The 27,546-nt window shown below is 43.9% G+C and overlaps 1 long non-coding RNA gene across 2 annotated transcripts; it reads left to right on the top strand.

The window, feature by feature from the left end:
- Window positions 1-419: 419 nt before the first annotated feature.
- LOC142738825 (uncharacterized) lies at window positions 420-26,913 on the top strand. Of its 2 annotated transcripts, XR_012880601.1 has the most exons (5): window positions 420-1,212; window positions 1,809-1,865; window positions 14,732-14,891; window positions 25,757-25,913; window positions 26,500-26,913. It is a non-coding gene; the product is annotated as an uncharacterized LOC142738825 (long non-coding RNA). The 2 variants fall into 2 exon arrangements; XR_012880600.1 differs by lacking the exon at window positions 1,809-1,865 and having other exon boundaries at window positions 424-1,212; window positions 26,500-26,910.
- Window positions 26,914-27,546: the final 633 nt, after the last annotated feature.

The following is a 27,546-nucleotide window of genomic DNA, read 5'->3' as shown; positions in this document are numbered from 1 at the left end:
TCATATCTAAGAGGACAAAGGAAGAATTCCTTAGTATCGTCCTGCATGCTATGTTTGTGTGTTCCGCTATTATGTAATTTTGCATTATTACAATAAATTCTACATATCCTCTATGTATGTATATTTTATATTACATTGAATTGTTCGTTGACACATTTATATTATACTCATTCATTGTGGTTATGTTTTTAATACATATGTCATATTACAACATATTGTTCCAGTATGTATCTTATAATGCACTTTCCCTGTATTTTTATACACCTATTGGTATTCACATTAAAAGTTTTTAACCAGTTTTTATAAAGCTTTTGATGATTGAATATAATATTCTGTCATGGTCTTATTTATTAATTGTCATATTATAACAACTTTGTGTCACTTATTCATTCTTATTCACTCACTTTATTTATTTCATTATCATGTTACATTCACATGATGTTTGAGGGTCTTTTTTTCCTTTTTTTCATTCACCACCATCGGTCCCATAATTAATATATTAGTTATTACTAATACTGGACCGTCATATATTCATTATATTCATTCATTCACACCTTTGTTCTTATGCATTCCCTCTTTATGTCACCACACACACATATCACCACATTTCTCCTACTATCACCCTTCTTATCCATCAGGGCATTTCCTCTCACTCCCTTGTCATCACAGTTTATTTACACTCACACGGCATACCATGACTGCCGTCCCCCTCCCTCCCCCTCCCTTCCTTTTCTCTCACTGCTCACACAACATTCCATTGTTCACGGTAATCAGTGCAGACATACTCTTATCCTATTATCCATTAACTACATTTCTCTTCATCTTATGGTGACGTAGCCACGATGAGAGGGTGCGCTGATGCAGTTTGAGAAAGCACAAAATACTAAACTCTCGGGGGGGGAGTGGTCCTGGCTCATTCCGTCTGCTGTCTCTAATTGGAGCAGGCTGTGGGGGGCGCGGTCAGTCCTCGCCGCCCCACATCCTCTCTGATGACGCAGTACAGGAAGTGGGGCAGCGCCATCTTTGTACCCCGCATCAGACGCCACCTATCCTCCATCCGGTCATATCACCTCCTCCTCTTGACTCATAACACCTGGGATGCGCAGTATATAAGAGTGGGCACGAGTAGCTTGACCCCAACCCCGGACGAAGGCAGGTGCCGAAACGCGCGTCGGGTGTAGACGTCCCATCTTTGCATCACAATGTCTACTGGTATGTTGAACAAATACTTGCCATCTTCAGCAGCTTGCACAAAACTTTGCCTATAACTCTTTGATTACACTTCAAAACCAGCTTTTGCACACCTAAACTGCTTTATACTATTGTATCCTGTTGGCGTTGTTTATACATTTTCTTTTTTACTTAAATCGCCACTACTGTACGAAATATATGCATATATGTGTTTTAGCCAGGTATGCTGCTATTTATTTATTCGCTGCCATAATACCCTATTGTTTCCAACATGTTGACCAAATTAGCACATCTGATTTATGATTGATGTGACGTCCTTTTTTATTGTGTGACTTATCCTTATTTCCATCTTTTTACTTGTCTCATGTCTCTATTCAATAAAGATTGTATATATATTTTTTGTACTTCACGTGCCTCAAGTCGATCATTTTTTCTTTGTCAGTTTTACATGCAATGTAGGCTACAGGACATAGCAGTCATTGGCCAGCCAACCTGTGTCTTGCGTGGCCAAAGTCGCCGTGTAGCAGATAGATAAATTTATTTATAGAGAAAAATTTTATTGAAAAAAAAGTGTGTGTTTTTTTAAATGTTTTTTTTTACATTACATTATTCTGCAGTCTGCCAGAGAGGGAGAAGATGCAACTGGTGATCGCTGTGACAGGCTACTGACGGACGTAAAGTTGTTTTTTTACTGACGTTCATCCAGTACATTTTTAGAGCCTAGTTTTACTGTAGCACGTTACTTAGACTACAGTTTTTTTTTTAGTAATAGATAGCATCAGTTACTGACGGACGTTCAGTCGTTTCTTTCTAACTGACGATCGTACAGTAAATTCTATTAATTTTTTATATTTTTAAAATTCTTATCTTCTAATTTCTGTCCACTATACACGTGTAAAAACACTACACACACACACACACACCCCTGTGTAAAAATAAAAGTTGATTACTTATGTATAAACACCACACAACCCTCTGTAATAAATCAAAATGTCTCAATCGTCCAGAAGGATGTATTCAGTCGAGGAGGCATACGCCATCATTGCCTCTGACACTGATTCGGCCAGCGAGGGAGACGAGGAATATGCCCCACTCCTTTTAGTTTCCTCCTCTTCCTCCTCCTCCAGTGATGAGGAACCCCCGCAAAGGCGATCCAGGAGAGCAGCTGAGGCAACCCCAATGATTGATCCCATGTGGACTCCACTCCCTGAAAATTATGAGCCTCAAATTCCTGATTTTATAGGCAGCTCGGGAATTCAGTTTGAGACTGAATGCCTCACAGAAATTGACTTTTTCAAGGTCTTATTCTCTGAGGAGTTTTTTACTTTAATGGTGGCCCAGACTAATCTGTACGCCAACAATTTTTAACCCAAAACCCCACTTCATCATTTGTTAGGTGGACACCAGTAGATGCAGCGGAGATGATGACATTTTGGGGCCTTGTGCTGCATATGGGACTAGTGAGGAAGCCAGAGGTTAGGCAATACTGGAGTGCGGATACTTTGTACAACACCCCAATTTACCGTATGGCCATGTACCGAACTCGCTTTGAAGCGATTTTAAAATTGTTGCATTATAATTATAATGCACAGTGCCAGCCCCAGGACGGCCCCACATTTGACCGTCTATTTAAAATCAGGCCACTCATTGATCATTTCTGCACCAAATTTTCACAAGTGTACACCCCCAATAAATATATTTCCATAGAAGAGTCCCTTGTTCATTTTAAGGGGAGGCTTAAATTCCGCCAATACCTGCCCAATAAGACGGCAAGGTATGGAATTAAATTGTACAAACTGTGTGAGAGTACATCTAGGTATACACACAGGCTTAGGGTTTACGAAGGGAAGGACTCTATTATTGAACCCCAAGAATGACCACCCCCCTGTCCTGGGAGTTAGTGGGAAAATAGTGTGGGATTTAATACACCCATTGCTGGACAAGGGTTATCACTTTTACGTGGATAACTTCTATACCAGCATCCCACTATTTAGGTGCCTTTCTGCCAGAAGTACTGTAGCATGCGGTACTGTGCGCAAAAATCAGAGAGGCCTCCCTAAAACACTGCTTAGCCAAAGCCTCAGAAGGGGTGAGAGCAGGGAACTACAGTGAAGGAAATAAGTATTTGATCCCTTGCTGATTTTGTAAGTTTGCCCACTGTCAAAGTCATGAACAGTCTAGAATTTTTAGGCTAGGTTAATTTTACCAGTGAGAGATAGATTATATTTAAAAAAAACAGAAAATCACATAGTCAAAATGATATATATTTATTTGCATTGTGCACAGAGAAATAAGTATTTGATCCCCTACCAACCATTAAGAGTTCAGCCTCCTCCAGACCAGTTAGGGCAAAGCCACACGTGGCGGAATTCCTCTTGAATTCCGCAGCGGACACTCCGCAGCGTTAATCCGCAGCGGAGCCGTTTGTCCATTGACTTTTAGCAGTGTTCGTTTCGACGATGCGTAAAATTCCGCTGCGGAGCATAGGCTGCGGAGCGGAATTTGGTGTCCGCAGCATGCTAGGGCTGTTGCGGAGTTGTGGCGGACTGGTTGCAGACTCATGGCGGAATTTCTCCATTGACTTCAATGGAGATTCTAATTTCCGCAATGAAGTCCGCAGCTGTCATGAAAATGTTTTATGTGCTGCGGATGCGTCTTGCTTTTTTGACATGACATTTCTTCATTCTGGCTGGACCTATGTATTTCTAGGTCTACAGCCAGACTGAGGAAGTCAATGGGGCTCCCGTAATTACGGGAGCGTTGCTAGGAGACGTCAGTAAATAGTCACTGTCCAGGGTGCTGAAAGAGTTAAGCGATCGGCAGTAACTGTTTCTGCACCCTGGACAGTGACTACCGATCCCAATATGCAGCAACCTGTCAAAAAAATAGAAGTTCATACTTACCGAGAACTCCCTGCTTCTGTCTCCAGTCCGGCTTCCCAGGATGACGTTTCAGTCTAAGTGACGGCTGCAGCCAATTACAGGCTGCAGCGGTCACATGGACTGATGCGTCATCCAGGGAGGTCGGGCTGGATGCCGAAAGAGGGACGCGTCACCAAGACAACGGCCGGTAAGTATGAAATTAGTTTACTTTCACTAGGGAAAGTGCTGTCCCTTCTCTCTATCCTGCACTGATAGAGAGAAGGGAAGCACTTTTACTGCAGTCCGCAGCAGCTAGTCCGCATCAATTTACTGCACATTTTGGGCAGATCCGCCGCAGAATCTGCAACGCAGATTCTGTGCGGCATTGATGCGGACAGTTGCGGAGGAAATCCGCCACGTGTGGGCATGCCCTTACACGTTCCAAATCAACTTGGTGCCTGCATTAAAGACAGCTGTCTTAAATGGTCACCTGTATAAAAGACTCCTGTCCACAGGCTCAATTAATCAGTCTGACTCTAAACTCTACAACATGGGCAAGACCAAAGAGCTTTCCAAGGATGTCAGGGACAAGATTATAGACCTGCACAAGGCTGGAATCGGCTACAAAACCATAAGTAAGACGCTGGGTGAGAAGGAGACAACTGTTGGTTCAATAGTAAGAAAATGGAAGACCTACAAAATGACTGTCAATCGACATCGATCTGGGGCTCCATGCAAAATCTCACCTCGTGGGGTATCCTTGATCCTGAGGAAGGTGAGAGCTCAGGCGAAAACTACACGGGGGGAACTTGTTAATGATCTCAAGGCATCTGGGACCACAGTCACCAAGAAAACCCGTCTGAAGTTTGCAAATGAACATCTGGATGATTCTGAGAGTGATTGGGAGAAGGTGCTGTGGTCAGATGAGACTAAAATTGAGCTCTTTGGCATTAACTCAACTCGCCGTGTTTGGAGGAAGAGAAATGCTGCCTATGACCCAAAGAACACCGTCCCCACTGTCAAGCATGGAGGTGGAAACATTATGTTTTGGGGGCACAGGACTACTTCACCGCATCAATGGGAGAATGGATGGAGCCATGTACCGTCAAATCCTGAGTGACAACCTCCTTCCCTCCACCAGGACATTAAAAATGGCTCGTGGCTGGGTCTTCCAGCACGACAATGACCCGAAACATACAGCCAAGGCAACAAAGGAGTGGCTCAAAAAGAAGCACATTAAGGTCATGGAGTGGCCTAACCAGTCTCCAGACCTTGATCCCATCGAAAACTTATGGAGGGAGCTGAAGATCCGAGTTGCCAAGCGACAGCTTTAAAAAAAGTGTAACTAAACTTCTAACATATCATAGTTAATGTCAGAAGTTTTGATCGGTGGGGTTCCGAGCACTGAGACCCCCATGGATCGCTAAAACAAAGTGGCAGAAGCGCTCAGGTCACCGCTGTGCCGCTTCGTTTTTGATCTGCTTTTCTCGGAAAGCCAAGCAAGCGGTGTACGGACGTACACCACTCCGAGGTATGCCAATCAGAAACTAATCGGTGCAGCATTCAATCGTGCATTTCTGCCGCTTCACTTTAGCGATCGGTGGGGGTCTCAGTGCTCGAACCCCCCACCGATTAAAAGTTCTGACATATCACTATGACATGTTAAAAGTTTATTTACACTTTAAAGAGAGGTGGTATCATTTATTTTATTATTATTATTATTGTTATTATTATTTTCTCTTTAACCCCTTAACGCACCGTGACGCAACTGTACGTCATGGTTTGTCCTGCATTAAGGCACCATGAAGTACAGTTACGTCATGGTGCTTTTCTGTCACCAGGTCAAAACACATGTTGACAGAACAGTGACATCGGCTATCATAGACAGCCGAAAGTCAGTGTGACTCATCGGGGGAACAATCGCGGCGCCGCCAGCGATCGCTGTGATTGGTCAGTCAGTTGTGACTGACCAATCACAGTATTGCAGCATGGTTACCCGTCTAAAAGAGCCGGGTAGCCACGCTAGCCGATCGGCTGTTAGCAACAGGAGGCCTAACTATGCCCCCCTGTTTGCCAAGTACGGCAGCCTGTTAGGCACCGCCCAGAGGCGGGGCTTTAAAGGCTTCCGGCCGCAGATGAAAGATGGCGGCGGGCTCAGAAGCTGAGCCTGCGCCATCAGCCGAAGGATGTCAGCTGTATGTTACAGCTGACATCCTGCTGTAACGGCAGAGAATGGAGCTAGCTCCGCTCCCTGCCATTACCACCTTAGATGCCGCGATCAAAAGCGATCGCAGCATCTTAGTTGCTTCCAGGATACCGGCATCGCTGCGATGTGGTCGCACGGATGCTGATCGTTACTATGGCAACCGGAGGCCAACAGTGGCTTCCTGGTCTGACACGTACGGAAGCCTATTAGGACCCGCGCAGAGGCGGAGCCTAATAGGCTTGCTGTCAGTGAATAGCTGACAGCTCTTATGCATTGCATTATGTGGGTAGTGCAATGTATTAGAATAAGGGCTCGTTTACACGAGCGTGTTATTCGTCCGTGCGACGCGCGTGATTTTCACGCGTGTCGTATGGACCTATAATAGTCTATGGGGCCGTACAGACAGTCCGTGATTTTTGTGCAACGTGGGTCCGTTGCAAAAAACTCACGACCTGTTCTATATTTGTGCGCTCTTCGCGCATCACGCACCCATTGAAGTCAATGGGTGCGTGAAAACCACGCATGTCACACGGAAGCACTTCCGTGCAAACAGCGTGATTCGCGCAACAGCAGTGAAAAGGATGAATGAAAACATGTGCTTTTCTGTTTACAAACATCCAAACGGAGTGTCATAATGATGGCGGCTGCGCGAAAGTCACGCAGCCGCGCATCATATGGTGATGACACACGGAGCTGTTAAGTGCCTTTTGCGTACGCAAAACGCTGCGTTTTTTGCGTGCGCAAAATGCACACGCTCGTGTAAACAAGGCCTAAAGATGAGAGGTGCAGGTCTTCAAGTACCCTATTGGGACAAAAAAAAAGTTAAAAACTGCCTATTTTCCTATAATAAGTCTTTTATTATAGGAAAAAAAAATTAAACCGTTAAAAAAGTACACATATTTGGTATCACCGCGTTCGTAACAACCCAAACTATAATGTTACTTTTCCTGCAAGGTGAATACCGCAAAAAAACTAAAAAACAATGCCAGAATCGCTATTTTTTTGGTCACCTTCCCTTCTAAAGTATAGAATAAAAAGTGATCAAAGAGTCGCACATACCCCAAAATAGTACCAATAAAAACTACATCCCGTCCCCAAAAAGTAAGTCCTTACACAGCTTTGTCAACTAAAAAATAAAAAAAATTATGGCTCTCAGAATATGGGGACACAAAAAATTAATTATTTAAAAAAAAAGGGATTTTTTTTGTGCAAACGTTGTAAAACATAAAAAGAAACTATATACATATGGTATCGCCGTAATCGTACCGACCCGCAGAATAAAGTAAAATGTCATTTATAGCGCACGGTGAACACTGTAAAAAAAACATCAGAATTGCTAGATTTTGGTCACCTTGCTTGCCAAAGAAATTTAATAAAAAGTGATAAAAAAATTGCGTGTACCCCAAAATGGTACCAATGAAAACTACAGATTGTCCCGCAACAAATAAGCCCTCACACAGCTCTGGTGGAGAAAAAAATAAAAAAAGTTCTGTCTTTCAGAATATGGTGACGAAAAAATGCAGTGTTCCAAAAGCGGATAAGATTGGGCACCATTTATCAGTGTGACACACATCTATGAATTATTTATTTACCCCATTATTATACCCTCTTATTATGCCCTGATGTACTCCGCACAGATACATATGCCCCCACATTATAAACTGAAATACCAGTAAAACCCCAAACAGAACAACCACTGAGCAAAATCTGCACTCCAAAAACCAAATGTCGCTCCCTCCCTTCTGCACCCTGCCCAAACAGCAGTTTACGTCCACATATATGGAATCGCCATTCCCGGGAGAACTAGCTTAACAGTTTGAGGTATTTGTCTTCAGTGGCACAAACTGGGCACAACATATTGTGCACTAAATTGGCATATCAGCGGAAAATTGCAATTTTCACTTTGCACCATCAGCTGGGCACTAATTTCTAATGTAGAATCACCTGTGGGGTCAAAATGCTCACTACACCCCTTAAAATGCCCTAAGGGGTGTAGTTTCCAATATGGGGGTCACTACTTGGGGGTTTGTTTTAATATTTGAGTTCCGAGCCCTGCAATTGTGGGCCAATGCTGTGAAAATTACCAAAATAGACCTCAAATGCCCATGGTGCTCTTCACTTCTGAGCCCTGTCATATGTCCAGGCAAATGATAAATGCCTTGAGGGGTGCAGTTTCCAAAATGGGGTCACTTCTTGGGGCTTCCACTGTACTCTGGTAGCTCAGTGGTTTTGCATATGCGACATGGCGGCCAAAAACCAATACAGCAAAATCTGCATGCCAAATAGCGCTCCTTCCCTTTAGAGCTTTGCTGGGTGTCCAAATAGCAGTTTATGACCACATGTTTGGTATTTCCGTAATCGGGAGAAATTGCTTTACAAATGTTGGGGTGATTTTTCTCCAGTATCCCTTGTGAAAATGAAGACATTTTACAATTTAGTGGAACAAAATTTAGATTTTCATTTTCACGGCCCAATTCCAATACATTCTGCAAAAGATCTGTGGGGTCTAAATGCTCACTCTACCCTAGATAGATTCCTTGAGGGGTGTAGTTTCCCAAATGGAGTCACTTTTGGGGGGTTTCCACTGTTTTGGCCTCTCATGGGCTTTGCAAATGAAACATGACACCCGAAAAACAAATCAAGCAAAATTTGAGCTCTAAAAGCCAAATGGCACTCCTTCCATTCTGAGCCCTGCTGTGGGTCCAAACAGCAGTTTATTACCACATATGGGGAATTGCCATACTCAGAAGCGTTTGCTTTACAAATGTTTTGTTTTTTTTCTCCTTTATCTATTGTGAAAATGAAAAACACTGAGCTAAAACGACATTTTTTTTTTAGAAAAAACATAGATTTTCATTTTTAGAGCATAATTACACTAAATTCCGCAAAATACCTGTGGGGTCAAAATGCCCATTATACCCCTTGATGAATTCCTTGAGGGGTGTAGTTTGTCAAATGGTGTATTTTTTGGGGTGTTTTCTTTGTTTTGGCCCCACAAGACCTCTTCAAACCTGACATGGTGTCTAAAATATATTCTAATAAAAATAAGGCCCCAGTATCCTCTAGGTGCACCTTTGCTTTTGAGGCCTGTGTTTCTGTCCAGTAGCATGCTAGGGCCACATGTGGGATACTTCTAAAAACTGCAGAATCTGGGCAATAAATATTGAGTTGCATTTCTCTGGTAAGACCTTACAGAAAAAATGGATCAAAACTGATTTTCTGCAAAAAAAATTACATTTGTAAATTTCACCTTTAATTTGCTTTAATTCTTGTGAAACGCCTAAAGGGTTAAGAAACTTTCTAAATGCTGTTTTGAATACTTTGAGGGGTTCAGTTTTTAAAATTGGGTGATTTATAAGGGGTTTATAGTATATAAAACCAGTTCAGAATGCAACCGGTCCCTAGAATAAGGATTTTTACATTTTCTTGGAAACGTGAGAAATTGCTGCTAAAGTTCTAAGCCTTGTAACGTCTTAGAAAAATAAAAGGACGTTAAAAAAACAATGCAAACATAAAGTAGACATATGGGAAATGTGAAATAGTAGCTATTTTGTGTGGTATTACTATCCGTTTTACAAGCAGATACATTTAAATTTAGAAAAATGCAAATTTTTGCAATTTTCCCAAAATGTTGGTGTTTTTCATAAATAAACATTCAATGTGTCGACCAAATTTTACCACTAACTTAAAGTCCAATGTGTCATGAGAAAACAGTCTCAGAATCGCTTGAAAATATAAAAGCATTTTAAAGTTATTACCACTTCAAGTATTAGGGCGGGTTCACACGTGGCGGAATTTCACTTAAATTCCGCTGCGGATACTCCGCAGCGTTAATCCGCAGCGGTGCCGTTTGTCCATTGACTTACACTTTAATTTAGCAGTGTTCGTTTAGACGAGGCGTAAAATTCCGCTGCGGAGCATAGGCTGCGGAGCGGAATTTGGTGTCCGCAGCATGCTCTGTCTGTTGCGGAGCAGTGGCGGACTCATGGCGGAATTTCTCCATTGACTTCAATGGAGAGTCAAAATTCCGCAATGAAGTCCGCAGATCTTATGTGTGCTGCGGAGCGTATTGTTTTTACTACCATGACATTTCTTCATTCTGGCTGGACCTATGTATTTCTAGGTCTACAGCCAGACTGAGGAAGTCAATGGGGCTCCCGTAATGACGGGAGCGTTGCTAGGAGACGTCTGTAAATAGTCACTGTCCAGGGTGCTGAAAGAGTTAAGCGATCGGCAGTAACTGTTTCTGCACCCGGGACAGTGACTACCGATCTCAATATACATGTATCTGTAAAAAACATATAAGTTCATACTTACCGAGAACTCCCTGCTTCTGTCTCCAGTCCAGCCTCCCAGGATGACGTTTCAGTCTAAGTGACGGCTGCAGCCAATCACAGGCCAAGCACAGGCTGCAGCGGTCACATGGACTGGTGCGTCATCCAGGGAGGTCGGGCTGGATGCCGAAAGAGGGACGCGTCACCAAGACAACGGCCGGTAAGTATGAAATTCTTTTACTTTCCCTAGGGAAAGTGCTGTCCCTTCTCTCTATCCTGCACTGATAGGGAGAAGGGAAGCACTTTTCCCGCAGTCCGCAGCAGCTAGTCCGCATCAATTTTCTGCACATTTTGTGCAGATCCGCAGCAGAATCTGCAACGCAGATTCTGTGCGGCATTGATGCGGACAGTTGCGGAGGAATTCCGCCACGTCTGGCCGTGCCCTTACATGTCAGATTTGAAAAAAATGGCCTGGTCCTTAAGGCCAAAACAGGCTTAGTCACTAAGGGGTTAATAAAACAGTGCATCAGTGAGTTTGGTCCAACTCTCTAAATACTTTTTTATTAAAAATGATTTTTACTTTTTGAGATACAGCTGCTTTATATCCTGAATACAGAGCAGCTGTATCTAGTGCTAAAACCACTATCCGTCAGGTGAGTGGCACTGACAGGTATAGTGTCAGCGGGTTGGGGGGGTTGAATTGCGTGTGAGGGGGAACAAGGAGGCCCAAGTTGTGTCAACAGCCCATGGTACACTTAATCCGCCACTGGCTATGGTATATAGCGATCTTTGGTGGGACGACCTGTGTCGTGGCCAAAGTCACCATGTAACTCACACTAAGTATTTTGCAGGCAGAAAAAAAATCTGCCTCAAAATTCCTGAAGGTATTTTGAGGCAGATTTTGACCTGCCTGCACTTATTTGCAGTGTTTTCCGCCCAAGGCCATTGAGGACCGCGCGTGTAAAGCGCTTTTTCTGCCTCCCAGCCACCCGGGAGAAATAACAATTTCAGCCGTATATTGGCGCGGAGTCCGACGCGGTTTCCACGTCAACATCAGCGCCAGAAAACTCTGTGTGAACTAGGTCTTAGGGTGACGTTAGATGTGGCAAATTCACTGCAAATTTTACCTGCGGATTTGGGCAGGCAAAGTCTGCAGCGGATTACAGTACAAGGCAAGTAGATGAGATTTTACAAATTTCATGCTGCAGACATTTTACACGGCAGATTTTCAAATGGGGTTTTCCAGTCCACAAAAATTGATGGCCTATCCTCAGGATAAGCCATCAATATCTGATCGGTGGTTGCCCGTCTCCCCGCAGCCCCGCCGATCAGTTGTTTTGAAGGGGCCTCGTTTGATCGTCACTTCCCCTTCATTTCCTTTACTGCTCACACTGTGAATCGCGGACACACTTGTAGCGGTGGTTCACAGTATTACAGTATACACTTGAATAAGAGAAGGCTGTAATACTGTGAACCGCCGCTACAAGTGTGTCCGCAATTCACAGTGTGAGCAGTAAAGGAAATTAAGGGGAAGCAGCGCTCGTACGAGCATCGCGGCACCTTTAAAACAGCCGATCAACAGGGGTGCCGGGTGTCGGACTCTGACGATCAGATATTGATATCCTGAGAATAGGCCATCAGTTTTTGTGGACTGGAAACGTCTGGTGTCAGAGAACGAGCTTTGGAAATTTTTTCTCTAAAAGACAGTTTGCACACCATTCATTGTAAGCTCCACCTTGTGCCCAGGGTGTAAGGAATGCACACATATTTGGTATCGTTGAAGTCGGCAGAAGTTGCCAAATATATATTCAGGTGTGTTTACCCAGTGGCATGTACCACATGATGTAAAAAAATAAATAAAAATCGCCTAAAATCACACATTCACATTTTTTTCAACTTTTTTTTCCATTTTTTCTTCCATATTTTTAAAAAAAAGTAAAATATGTCTATTATTTCTTTTTACACAATATAGAAGCCCAATATGTTCTGAGAAAAACAAAACCAAATACATGTAGGTTGGAAAAATAATAGAACAACAATTTGCTTTTAAATTGGCACATGGCTAAAACGTAAAAATGGGCCTGTCAGGAAGGGGGGTAAAGCTCCTGGTCCAGGAAGTGGTTAAGAAAAGCTTTATTGACGTTGGAGCGATGTTTATTGATTTTGTTACGTAGGGCTTGAGTAGTTCTTCCTATATACTTGAAATTACAGGAACATTGTAGTAAACAAATTAGATAGTGACTTCCACAGTTCAGAAATTACTGTATAGGAAACTATTCTAACGTTACAGAGGAGGAAAAAGTACCGTATTTTTCGGACTATAAGACACAGTTTTTAGCAAGAATAAATCTTGCTAAAAAGTCCCTGCATCTTATAGTCGGCAGTCAGGGGACCCGGCCCCCTGACCGCTCCTTACTTAACCCCTTCCCGACCCGTGATGTGCCGGCACATCATGGAGCAGGGAGGGGATGATGTATGGAGCGGGCTCACACGCTGAGCCTGCTCCATAACTGCAGGTGTCAGCTGACACGCTGCACTAATGGCTAGGAACAGTGATGGCGCTGTTCCTGGCCGATTAACTAGTTAAATGCTGCGGTCAATAGCTACCGCTGCATTTATAGTGGTGAAACTGAACAAATTAATTAACCCCCAAAAATTTTTAACCAATAGTTTTTTCTTTGTAAAGGAAGTAAAATATGAAAGTTTTTGCTATTTTCTGTTGTCTAAAACCTGGGTGCGTCTTATAGTCAGGTGCGTCTTATAGTCCGAAAAATACGGTTTTCTTCCTGTGGGTCATGTTATTGCAGCACAGGCATCTAGATTGTCCACATTTAAAAGAGAAATATAATGTGGGGAACATTTTCAGAACGGAGGCTTTTTTGTTGTTGTTGTTCCGTAATCTACTTGGAGCAAGGATATTCCTAAGGGTCTGAGATCTTCTAAATGTTATATTCGGATTGATCTGGTATCAGGTTTTTCGAGATGTAACAACAACAAAAACCTCAGTTCTGAACATTTTCCTGGCTCTTTTAAATGTGGACAATCTAGATGCCTGTGCTGCAATAACATGACCCACAGGAAGAATACTTTTTCCACATCTGTAACGTTAGAATAGTTTCCTATACAGTAATTTCTGAACTGTGGAAGTGACTAATTTATTTACTACAATGTTCCTGTAATTTACAGTATATACGCAGAACTACTCAAGCCCTACGTCCTATATACTAATCAATAAACATCGCTCTAATGTCAATAAAGGTTTTCTTAAACATAGCGTTTCATCCCACTTTACATATGCACATAAGTGAAAATTTGATTCTATCAACATCACTCCCATCGAACATATTCCCTCGAAAACCCCTAATAGATTCATTAAAATAAAACAACGGGAAAATTACTGGATTTTTAAATGATCATGTTTACACCCAGGGGGATTAAATGATATAACCGAATCATCTTTATATTGACTACATGGACACTATAAGTTTTTAGACAAGCCACGCTGTTTTACCTTATTAATATAATTGCAGTGTTTTACCCTTGTTATATAAGCTTTTTAAATATTGATGCATTCCTTTTTTTGTAATTCCGTTTACCCAATTACCGTTGTTCATTTTATTACTCTGTTATTATCAAATTTATTCCATTGATACTATTGTATATTTTATATACAGATAATTTGAAATACCAAACATGTCTATAATACTGCTACCCATATGATCTCTGTATCTGTGTATACCCATTGAATTGCCCGTATGATACTTTTACCATTAAAAAAAATTGCATACCTTCCAGTTAGTATTTGTCTAAAACATCCGAACTCTGAACCCACAAGTTCATTAGATTATGCAAGAAGCTTCTTAGTATCTATATATACCTGTATCCTTTTAAATTCTTTTACATTTTATTTTACATCTTACTTATTATTATCATTATTGATACATTACTGTCCCCCTTTTCAGTCATATGTAAAACTACCCGGTAGATCGTTACCCAATGATATAATTCACCAAATCGCTTTAGTTTACTTAGTGCCCCTTAGTTTATTGTAACCAAAGTACTGGTTAATTAATAATACTTTCACTCGTAGTTTTTTCTCTCCTTTCAATATAAGTATAAATATATTGTCTCAGAAAGTATACCTTGTTTCCCACGCTAGTATTAAACTATTTATTAACAATTCATTCATTTCTCACCAGTCCTGTAGACATGCCGCGGCAGAGTTGGTTTTATCCTCCTCGGCATCCGCAGTTCCTCTGTTGCCTTGACTCCAGGGACGCTTCGCGATCGCTTGTGTACTGGTGCAACAGCCTACAGATTGTGTTTTTCTTTGTTTTTCTTAACTTCTGCAAATAATATGTGAGTAAACAATTGTAGTTGTTTTTTCAGAGTTTTGATGGTTGTATCAGTCGCTATTACTTTTGCATTTGTATTATGTATTACACCCTACCCTGTGCAAACGAGGTTCACCTCTTTATATTCTTTTAGTAATTTATTTTTAGGAAATGTCTGTATTATTTAATCTAATATATTTATATATAACTTGTGCTTTTAAATTATAACTTTGTTCGTTTTAACCTTTGGTTTTGCTTTGCAACACTTTGACCCCTGTATGTCGTTATGACTGATCTTTGACCGTTGCAGATTTGGTGGTTTTTATCATTGTTAACAAATTATATTTAAGATAGAGTATTGTTTGACATATCTATGGCCTGATGAAGACATCAGTTCGATGTCGTAAAGCGTAGCCTGTTTTAATAAATTCTTTCGATTATTTTTACAATACAATGGCCCTTATTACATGTATAGCAGCACCGTATTGTGGTCCACCTTTTCTCTCCTTTTCTTACTAAAACTAGGAGCGAACAAGGAAAAATCTAAAATCAATGGAAAATCATTCATTCAGATTAGGACTTAAATGTCTTAGACTTACAGCTGCCTACTTTACCAGATACCTAACTGTTACTTCTGCCAGTTTTGCAGCTATATGTGGGAGGGGTATGTTCTGTATAGCTGCATGACGCGGTTTTTCTATTCTGCAGGAAGCTCTAATGGAAACCAGAACGGTTGTCCCCAGACTTTACAGATACAGTAACAAATAAAAAATGGCTAAGTCGACTATTTGAACCAAAAAAGGACAACCTCTATTTAGTCAATGTTGATTATTTATAGTAGAGGGAATTTTTTTTCAGTTATGTTATAGTAGGCCCACAGGCGTATAGCCACTGGGCCTTTGACTTTGCTCTAAAGGGTTAATTAGTTGTGTTGTAGGCTAGGTGTGTAAATATTCAGGGCTGACCAATCACTCCTCGTTACTCCAAAATCCCACCTATTGGTAAGGGGGTGTTTTATGCAAATGGTCGGGGGCATATAGGAAAATTCTCCTCTTCCTTCTTCCTTATTTGCCCGTAAACGTCTGTGACGATGGACCGGCAAGAGATCTTTAACATAATTCGCAGTGGCTGCAGGAAGGAAGTGAGTGGCTGTGGTCTCTAATCCAAGAGACTGTTCCACTGGTTTCCGTGATTGGCGTCCCTGCACACCGCTGCTCCAGTTTGTCCTGCCCGCCAACCCACCTCTCCCCGTTGGGGGTGGTTGGTACATGGTCTCAGACCTTGAGACCTAGGTCCGCTCTGTCAGCTCCGACCCTTTTGCTGATACACAGTGTACTGTACCAGCTCCAGCGTCCTCTGCAGGTGCGGCGCCGGAGGCTGTTACACCTCATAGGATATTGCCGGCTACATAACAACGCACGCTCCCTCCGGCCTGGGCAGAGCTAGGTCCCATTCAGTGGCCGTGCGGAGCTCCGTACACGTCACTGCAGCGTCGGCCTCCTTCATAGCCAATAATACGGAGGTGCTGCCCAGAGGTGTCCCCTGCCTTCCGCCTGTCCGCTGTTCCTATGTCACCAGCCACTGTGGGGATAAACGTTCCAGCCCTCAGGCAGGCAATAGTGGGGTCTGGTATGAGCTTTCCCCACCTATGTTCGATGATGACTTCTCTGCAGTTCTTTCCGTCTACGCAGGCACAACCTGCATTGTAGCCCTCTGTCCCTGCTGCCTAGGAACAAGCCGTGCTGGTTCATCCCAGCTTAGGGCTTGTGTATGTTTTAGATGAAAGCCATTCCCGCCCTTCCTGTCACTTCCCAGGCTAGCGGCAGTAGGTATTGTTCGTGATCGCATTATGGACACTCCATGCGGTCACGTAGACACCTATAAAGGATCTGCCAGACACAGCTTCTGTGTCAACACCCATAGGTAATCAGTCTGCGCCTGCTTCTATGTCTGTGAGACTGACTCAATCTTCCACCACTCAGGATAGCAGGCTTAGGAGTGGGAGAGCCTATCACAGCCTGGCCAGACGGAGCTAGCTTCCGCCCTCTGTCTATTTATACCTGCCTTTCCTGTTCCTCCTTTGCTTGTGATTCTTCTCTGCTGGTTTCCTGGCCCTGCTGCAGCTTCTTGAACTACTTACCCTCAGCTTGTTATTGACCTCGGCTTACTGACCACTCTTCTGCTCTGCGTTTTGTACCTCGCTCTTCTCCTGGTTTGACTCGGATCATTCACCTCGCTTGTTGCTCACGGTGTTCCCGTGGGCAACTTCCCCATTTCCCCGGCTTCTTTGTACCCTTGTCTGTTTGTCTGTCGTGCACCTATTGAGTGTAGGGACCGTCGTCCAGTTGTACCCCGTCGCCTAGGGCGGGTCGTTGCAAATAGGCAGGGACTGAGTGGCGGGTAGATTAGGGCTCACCTGTCTGTCTCCCTACCCCATCATTACAACACCATTCTCGACAATCTCATCGTTCCCCGTCGACATCCAGGTCTTCAGGATCGTCTTCTAGGAATTCTGTCTCAGCAACCACGGCAGCACTCTCCCACAGGACTCTTGTGGAGCATGCCAACATCGATCCGAATCATTGCGGAGGCGTCGAGCGGTGTCTACGGTTGAGCCGGTATTGGTGCCTCTGGTTCCTGCGACGCCTGCTCCTCTTCCGGTCCTGTCTACAGCATTTCCGATGAGCACATCTGTCCCTGGTGAGTCTGATTGCCTTCAGGCATGGAATATGGGTGTTTCTTCTGATGGTGTTTTGTTGGCTGCTGTTCGTTCCCTATTGGCAGATTCGGCTCCTTCCTCTACGTTGCCCTTGGCACAGTTCGTGGTTGGGAAGTCCCTGGTTGAGGCTTCCACCTCCACGTCGACACCATCCCTGCCTGCTTTCAGGGATACGTATTTTAATAGTATTGCTCCTCTTGGTACTCACCTCTCTGAGGACACTAGGGATAAGATATACAAGAATGAATACGTAGATATTTGGTCCTTGCTCTCCACAGACTCTTCGACTGTAGACAGGGAGCGGGGTGTTCAGCTTAAGCCTAAGGTTGCTAGAACATTTAATAATTGGATACAAGCTTTCGCGGTTTTGGGTTGTGTATTGTGTCAGAAGTGCCCCGATTGCTGTTACCAGTTTTTTGTGTATTTAGATACGATTTTCAGCAGTTATAATTCTCATGGCGGTTCTGCATGTTGGCGCTATGATGAAGAATTTCATAGGAGGTTGGCACAAAGGCCAGATGTTGTACGGGACACAAAGGCGACTGATGTATGGTTGCGCCTAATGAAGACCCAGCAGCCCTTTCCGTGTATTGCCCACTTCTCTGCCACTTTCCTCCGGAGCTGGGGCCAAAATTTTGGGTGCAGATGCGCGAAGACTTGGTGCTTGCTGGCACTTCAACAAGGGCCATTGCATATTCTACGGGTTGTGTAAATTCAAGCATGAATGTTCTACATGTGGAGGTGCTCACTCCGCCAGTAGATGTTACTGTCACATTGTGCCCCAACCGGTCCTCCGCATCCTGGTAGGGCAGAGGATGCCATTTCGCATCCTAGAGAAGTTGCTCTGGCTAGAGCGGTACCCCAAGATGGAGGAGGCCACCCTACTTAGAACCAGTTTTTCTTTTGTTTTTTTAATTCTATTTAAATATCAAGCAGATCCTGTTTTTTCTGAAAATTTGAAATCGGCTTCAGAGTTTCCTCTAGCCATCTGTGAAAAGGTGGGGGAAGGAGGTTGATTTGGGTTGCATGGCAGGACTATTTTTCGACCCCAAATTTTCCAACCTTCTGGATTCTCCGTTGGGTGTTGTTCCCAAGAAGGAACCTGGTAAGTTTCGCCTTATTCACCACCTTTCTTATCTTAAGGTTCAATCGGTTAATGATGGTATTAGCACGGACCTGGCCGCAGTTTCATATGTATCGTTCGATAGGGAGGTTGAGTTAGTTTGTCAGGCTGGTCGGGGCACCCTTATGGTGAAATCTGACGTGGAATTAGCATTTAGGCTGTTACCTTTACACGCAGAGTGTTTTCATCTGTTGGGTTGCCAGCTTGATGGGTTTTATTACTGCGAAATGTGTTTACCAATGGGTTTCTACTTCAAGGTTTTCAGCTCGTTTCTTGAATGGGTTTTGCGTGACATTTCTGGCTTCAGCTCTGTAGGGCATTACCTGGAAGATTTTCCAGTTGTTGGCCCTGGTTCCTCCCCTCGTTGTAAATATTTGTTAACTTATTTCCAGTATGTTTGTCGTAGTTTTGGAGTCCCCTTATCTGAAGAAAAGATCGAGGGTCCCTCTACTTTGTTTTTTGGGCATCGAAATAGATTCTGTGGAAATGGTGTTTCAGCTGCTGGAGGCCAAAATCGTTAAGATGCGTTTGGCTTTGGATTCGGCCCATTATTCGCGCAAGCTGCAGCTGCGACAGATACTGTCCCTGTTGGGTTTATTGTTATTCGCGTGCAAGTTTATGCCCATGGGTCGTATTTTTTTCTAGGCGTTTATCTTTGGCCACTTTTGTGCAGTACCTCTTCCATTAAGGCTGATTTACGCGTCTGCCAAACCTTTCTGGATGATTATAATGGCCGCACTTGTTGGCGTGTGTCCCGGTTTCAAATTGTAATTTGGAATTGTTCACTGATGCAGCTGGGGCTATCAGATTCGGTGCATTGTTCAGCACGGCTTGGGATAGGCTTTTTGGTTCTGTGGAGGACGATCATCTGACTGTGACTTTGGAATACTTGTCGCGCTTGCATGCCCGCAGCGTCTTTCGGGTGTGGCCTTTTTCTCCAAATTGCCGGGTTGGTTGGATGTACTAATTTTTCATTCAACAAGTTTTAAAAAGGTTGGAAAAAGTCTGCGGTTCAGCATGAGTCTTGCTGAAGTCTACTGAAGGGGTCTACATGGCGTGCGCTGGTTGCCCGAGGTGGTGGAAATCAGCAGGCATCAGCTGATGTCTACGGTTCTGGTAGTACACATTGGAGGCAATGACTTGTGCTCAATCCACCTGGGGGAGCTTATCGCTCTAATTCAATGGAACCTGCAGCGTTTTTTATCTTTTTTTCCCGAAATGGTATTAGTGTGGTCTGAGATCATTCCGCGGGTGGTTTGGCAAGGCGCTAGGGATGTTATTGCCATTGAGCGGGGGAGGAGAATGCCAAACACTAGGGTGTCCAGATTTGTTCGTTCTCAGGGTGCGCTGGTGGTTCGCCCTAGACAATTGGAAGGGGCTAACCGTTGCTTATTGCTCCCCGATGGTGTCCACTTTACCGACAATGGTTTGGACATTTTCTTCTCTGAGCTGCAGGACGGCATAGAGCAGGTACAATTTTTTTTGGCTGGGGGTCGGAGAGACGTGTAGATGGAGATTACACGTGCTCCCTATGGCGGGTTTAAAATGATAAGATTTAACCCACATGCCCTCAGTCTTAGGCCGGCATGCATGTTTGGTAATAATTGACCTATGGTTATTTTATATAGTTGTGTTTTGAAGTTTTAGGTCAATTTAAAATAAATAGTATTTTGGTTATTTATTAATTTTCTAAGAAAAATAAAGCTGTGGCCGACCCCTGAGTAAACCCACTCTAAAAGGTCAATGTTATGTTATGCGTATTTATTGTTAGGGTATTTTATTTAAATCACATTAGCCTACAAGTAGTTTACGTTCCATTATGCACACAGTCTCAAGTAACATGCAAATCATGATACTTATGCTGTGTCATGTACTAAACTTAACAGGGGCAAACACAAACAGCAGAGGGCCCCTGTGCAAGATAAGTATATGGGCCCTTTGCTCCCCAATAGCTCATTATATTATATTTGAATAGATTTTTACAGAGCTGGGTGGGACGTCCGGAAGTCTACTAGCACAGTCTTCCTTCATGACGAAACGACTCATCGTCATGTGACCAGCCCCACTGCACTCTATGTAATCGCTGTAGCAGTAGTACACAATTACATAGAGTACAGTGGCGCCAGTCACGTGACGACGAATAATGTCGTCATGAAGGAAGATTATGCCACTAGACTTCAGGTCCCCCGCCAGCACTGTAAAAATCTATTAAAATCTTATAATCAGCGCGATGAGGGGCCGGGATATATATTAGCAAGTGTACTCACATACTGCAGCAAGACAGCAAGAATAGCACTGCAGACTGCAATATTCATGTTGGATCAAATCTATGGCACTCTGCAGGTTGTCTGGGTGCTGTAGGTAGGTAATCTTTCAGGAAATAACACTGTGGTATCGGGTAGCTTGTACCCAGTTATGCATAACCATGGTACAAGCTACCCGCTACCACAGCGTTATTTCCTGAAAGATTTTTTCTATTGACCAGCGGCAATAGAGTTTGAAAAAGGCCGGATTGTGGCCGAAACGTTACCTTTTCTCATATTGCCTTGTCCAAATACATTTTTTTTTGCATATTTCATCTAAAGGAGTGCATGAGTTTATCTTTCTAAGTATGCAATATTCATGTTGTCGAAAAATCCAGACGGACTTGCAAAAATGCCAGTGTGAACAGAGCCTACAATATCAAAACATCCTGCCGTATAGAGTGACTATCAATAATATTAGCCACTTAGCCGTTAGAATAAAGAGGACTTCCCATCACCCCCCCCCCCCCAATGCGATCTCTGGGGGGGAGGTGATGGTTTTATTGCAGCCAGGGGGCCTAATGTTTGTGCTCCCATTAAGCCCTGTAAAAATCACTATGTACTGAAATATATTAGCATTGCAGTACATTGTGCAAGCAATCCAACGATCACTGGTTCAAGTGCCCTAGGGGGACTAATAAAAAAATTAAATACTGTTAAAGAAAGTTTAATTATATACAAAAAAAATATTAAAAGTCTAAAAAACTTTTGCCTAGTTTTTCCTCCTAAAATGTAAAAAACAAAAACAATTACTATAACTGGAATTGGTGCGTCCCTAAATGTCTGAACTATTACAATATAACATTATATGATTTGCACAGTAAACGCAGTAAAAAAAAGAAAAACATTTTAAAAGCCAGAATCAATGTTTTTTGATCACGTCATCTCCCATAAAAAAATGGAATAAAGATCTCATAATCAAAAAGTCTTATGTTTCTCAATATTGGACCAATAAAAACGACAGCTCGCCCTGCAGAAAACAAGCCCTGATACCGCTCAATTGACGGAAAAATAAAAATGTTATGGCTCGAGGAATATGGCAACACAAAACAAATTTTACTTTTAACAATTATTTTTTTCCTTGTAAAAGTAGTAAAACATAAAAAAAAACTATATAAATTTAGTATTATCGTAAAAGTATTGACCCGCAGAATAAAGGTAATATGTAATTATTACTGCACGGTGAAGGCCGTAATAATGAAACCCAAAAAACAATGGAGGAATCACTGTTTTTTTCATTCCACCCCACAAAGAAATTGTTAAAAAAATTACAAATCATTCCGCCATAAATAAGCCCTTATAAGGCTACATGGACAGAATAAAACAATTGGGGCTTTGGGAATGTGGGAAGGAAAAGGCAAATAGGCAAAGAAATTATGGCTGCGGAGGGAAAGGGTTAACGAGTTAAAGATTGAACTGTACATTTTAAATATACACAGAAATGTTTTTGATGTTTTCTCCCATATTTAAAAAAAAGTCTACTTTCCCTATAATGGCTAAGGAATGATTGAAAATAGAGATGAGCGAACCGGGACAACCGAATCCGGTTTCGGTCCGAACATCGCAAAAAGTTCGGTTCGCAGCGAATCCGAACTTCACCGGGTTCGGCCGAACACGTTTTGACCGAACCCGGGCGGGCAGAAAAAGCATTACAAAAATATTATACTAATCGGCAGCCACTTGTCTCTATCAATCACTGATAGAGAAAAGAGGCTGCTGATTAAAAATAAAATAAAAAGCATTTCATACGTACCCGGTCGGTGTCTTGGTGACGAGTCCCTCTTCTTCCTCCAGTCCGACCTTCTTTCCTGACGCGGCAGCCTGTGATTGGCTGCAGAGGCCGCTGCAGCCTGCGATTGGCTGCAGCGGCCGCGGCAGCCTGCGATTGGCTGCAGCGGCCGCGGCAGCCTGCGATTGGCTGCAGCGGCCGCGGCAGCCTGTGATTGGCGGGAGTTTGGCGTGAGTACGCATGGCTATGGTGCTGTGCACCCATTTCTCTCCTTCTCAGCATTTAAATCAGGGGTCTCAAGCATCGGCAGAGCGCTAGTACAGGCTCTGCTCCGGGACGCTGTGGAATTCCCTGACATCGCTGCCCATATATGGACAGTGTGTCAGGGTCTTCCCCAGAGCGGAGTCCCGGGCAGAGAACTAGTATCGGCTCTGCTCCGAGACTCTGTGGAATTCCCTGACATCGCTGTCCACATATGAACAGCGATGTCTGGGGCTTCCCAGGAGCCGGAGTCCCGGGCAGAGCGCTAGTAGGCTCTTCCTGGGACTCCAGCTGGGCTCCTGACATGCCTGGGACTCCTGCTCTGGGGAAGCCCCTGACATCATTGTCGATGTATGGACAGCAATGTCAGAGGCTTTCCCAGAGTCCCGGAGCAGAGCCGATAATAGCGCTCTGCCCGGGACTCCGCTCTGGGGAAGACCCTGACACACTGTCCATATATGGGCAGTGATGTCAGGGAATTCCACAGTGTCCCGGAGCAGAGCCTGTACTAGCGCTCTGCCCGGGACTCTGGCTCTGGGGAAGCCCCAGACATCGCTGTTCATATGTGGACAGCGATGTCAGGGAATTCCACAGAGTCCCGGAGCAGAGCCGATACTAGCGCTCTGCCTGGGACTCCGCTCTGGGGAAGACCCTGACACACTGTTCATATATGGGCAGCGATGTCAGGGAATTCCACAGAGTCCCGGAGCAGAGCCTGTACTAGCGCTCTGCCCGGGATCCCGGCTCTGGGGAAGCCCCAGACATCGCTGTTCATATGTGAACAGCGATGTCAGGGAATTCCACAGAGTCCCGGAGCAGAGCCGATACTAGCGCTCTGCCCGGGACTCCGCTCTGGGGAAGACCCTGACACACTGTCCATATATGGGCAGCGATGTCAGGGAATTCCACAGAGTCCCGGAGCAGAGCCTGTACTAGCGCTCTGCCCGGGACCTCGGCTCTGGGGAAGCCCTAGGCATCGCTGTTCATATGTGAACAGCGATGTCAGGGAATTCCACAGAGTCCCAGAGCAGAGCCGATATTAGCGCTCTGCCCAGGACTCCGCTCTGGGGAAGACCCTGACACACTGTCCATATATGGGCAGCTATGTCAAGGGATTCCGCAGCGTCCCGGAGCAGAGCCGATACTAGCGCTCTGCCCGGGACTCCGCTCTGGGGAAGACCCTGACACACTGTCCATATATGGGCAGCTATGTCAAGGAATTCCACCGAGTCCCGGAGAAGAGCCTGTACTAGCGCTCTGCCCGGGACTCCGGCTCTGGGAAGCCCCAGACATCGCTGTTCGTATGTGGACAACGATGTCAGTGAATTCCAGAGTCTCGGATCAGAGCCGATGCTAGCGGCTCTGTGTCCCGCGGGCCGCAGATGACAGCCCCAGGGGCCGCATGCGGCCCGCGCGCCGCGTGCTTGAGACCCCTGGTGTATATGTACATGTTTCAATACTGCGTTAGCCGCAAGGTCATGAATTTCTCATGACCAACCTTTAAACATGAACCTAACTTCTGTATGTTTCCTGAAGAGAGAAATTATTATTTTTTTTGGCCTGTGATTGGCTGCAGCGGCCGCGGCATCCTGTGATTGGCTGCAGCGGCTGCGGCAGCCTGTGATTGGCTGCATCGGCCGCGGCATCCTGTGATTGGCTGCAGAGGCAGCGGCAGCCTGTGATTGGCTGCAGAGGCGGTCACGTGACGTGCGTGACCTCCACTACAGCCTGTGATTGGCTGCAGCGTCGACATGGATGAAACGTCATCGCTGGAGGCCGGACAGGAGGAATGTAAGTATGAACGTATTTTTTATTTTTTTTTATTACATTAAAATTTTATTTTCCGCGCGCCGAGCATGGTACTGTCAGCACCCTGGACAGTACCATGCTCGGCTCACGGAAATTACAGGTTCGGTCAGAACTAGTTCGGTCCGAATCTAACTTTTTCGCGAAATTCGGCGAACCAGCCGAACCGAACTTTTCATAAGTTCGCTCATCTCTAATTGAAAAGTATTTATGTCTCTGAAATTTTACTTTCACAAACTTAAAGGGAATTTGTCGCTAGAATTTTTTTTTTTCAGTTAAACAATTAGTTAATAACTCATTACACATTGTTTTAATTGTATTCATTGTTTCACAAGTCAGAAAATATTATAAATTAGATTCTAACTTATAACCAACCTCATTGATTTCTGCTGCAAATTTGGGGTGGACACACTCTACTCTAGTTTCATCACACAATCCCCCCTCCCTTCTTCTGGCTAATGCCAGGCGGTGGAGGGGTTTGAATGTCTTCAGACCGCCTACGCTGTGTGCCGCCATTTTCTGAGCGACTGCACAGTGATAGGAGTTTCTACAGCGAGCAGCGACCAGTGGCTGCTGGTTTGGTCTGGGGTAGATGCAAGATAACTGGCTGCATGTTTGGTGTGGGGGATTCAAGAGAAGCGGCGGCATGTTTGGTGTGGGGTAGTTGGCTGAGAAGCGGTGGCATGTTTGGTGTGGGGTAGTTGGCTGAGAAGCGACGGCATGTTTGATGGGTGAGGGGGGGGTGTTGTGATTAGCGGTGGCGTGTTTAGTGTGGGGTAGTTGGCAGAGAAGTGGCGGCATGTTTGGTGGGAGGTGTGATTAGCAGTGGCATGTTTGGTGTGGTGTAGTTGGCAGAGAAGCGGCGGCATGTTAGAATTCTCCAAAAGATCTGTAGATAATTGGTTTATTTGTGGGGTTTTTTCTATTTTAGTGTTCTTTTATTTTTTAGGAGGAGGAGAAGGACCACGCCAGTCAAGAGTGAAGACCTTGAGGACCGCGACTGTTGAGAGCATATCCAGACGACAGTGGTGGCAGTATGCGGAGCGGCTTAGCACGGCGTGGACGTACGGGACAGTTTGAGCAGCAGTACCCAGGATTTTTAGAAAGTAAGTAAGACAGGTCCAAGGGAGTTCACAGAATTTTAGTGAATACATCTAGAGAAACATACATGAAACACACAATGGTAACACATAATAAACAACAACTTTCATACTTGCCTCAGATTGGCGTGAAAGTGGTTACTGCTGCTCCATTCACACAACTGCCATGCTATTACGTGTGCAACACCTCCTTATGTGCGGCAACATTCCTCCCATTCACTCTATTCATGTGGTTTCTCATGGTCTTTGGGCTATGCACAAAAGTGCACCTATGACTGCAAGTAACCCGGACCATGTCATGTCAAGCAGCCACTGACGGCTGTAAAACGCCAATTGTTGTTATATGGTCCGGTTTGAAGGAGATTTCCATGCTTGGGGACTTTTAATCCCTGTCATGTATAATTACAAGTTGATGCTTGGTTTCGGTCTGCCATGGTAAAACTTTGCTTCATGCGGCAGATCTTTGTGAACTGGAAAAGTAGCGGAGTGGCGAGACAGGGAACACATTTTCCACAAGCTACCATGTTGTGCATATTTCACCGCTTGAAGGGGATAAAACCAATTATAAATTTGTTATTTCATTCTTCTATAGGAAATATGACTTTGACATGCCACATCATTGGCAGTACCATTGTGAAATACAATATGAAGATCCGGTCGGATGATGAGACAATGCAAGGTGTTTTCGCCTGCTGCTAATTAGATTGTGATTGCCGTTGATGTCTGCGTGGTTTCACCAGCAATGTTTTCTCTACACACGATTTGAGCCACGGGCTACAGTAAACATTTCCATGTTGTCTCCTAACCAATATCAACGTATTTTACGCTTTCTTCTTCAATTTTTTATTTGTATGTGTTTTTTCCTACCTGTCACTGTTGACTTTTTTAAGTACAAATTATTTGTGACTACAGAACAAAATAATTATTATTTATGTTCTGGATGTAATTCATATATTTGTGTTTGTGATGAAAGACATTTTATGTGTTACTTTGCAATCCACTTAGGGTTTCATCAATAAAATCCGACTCGGTTTAGAAATGTTCTTATTTTTCATTCCCTGTCTCTATTCCAGCACAAATACAAGTAATTTTGGATAAATCACACAAATCTGCTCTACCAATGCCATGGAGATGCTGAAACTGTCTGGCACTGCGACCATTGACTGTTTTGCAGTGATAGTGTCACAGAAGACCCTTTATTTTTCAGCCTTGGTGAACAGTCAATTCCCTGTGCCAAACCGTTACCTATAAACTATTTTACATTTCCAAAACATAATTATCCACATGACATATAGCTGTCACCCATCACAGTAAATATTTATGGAACACTTTTAGGAAACAGAACCCAACCGTCCGTCATTGGAATTATATCGTTATACTTTCAGTCGAGTGCATTCATGGTTTTGGCATATACAGTGAAGGAAATAAGTATTTGATCCCTTGCTGATTTTGTAAGTTTGCCCACTGTCAAAGTCATGAACAGTCTAGAATTTTTAGGCTAGGTTAATTTTACCAGTGAGAGATAGATTATATAAAAATAAAAAAAATAAAATCACATAGTCAAAATTATACATATTTATTTGCATTGTGCACAGAGAAATAAGTATTTGATCCCCTACCAACCATTAAGAGTTCAGCC

Source organism: Rhinoderma darwinii, chromosome 1, assembly GCF_050947455.1.
Source record: "Rhinoderma darwinii isolate aRhiDar2 chromosome 1, aRhiDar2.hap1, whole genome shotgun sequence".
NCBI lineage: Eukaryota > Metazoa > Chordata > Amphibia > Anura > Rhinodermatidae > Rhinoderma > Rhinoderma darwinii.
The sequence above is the reverse complement of the archived record's forward strand: the minus strand, read 5'-3'. Positions and strand labels throughout refer to the sequence as shown.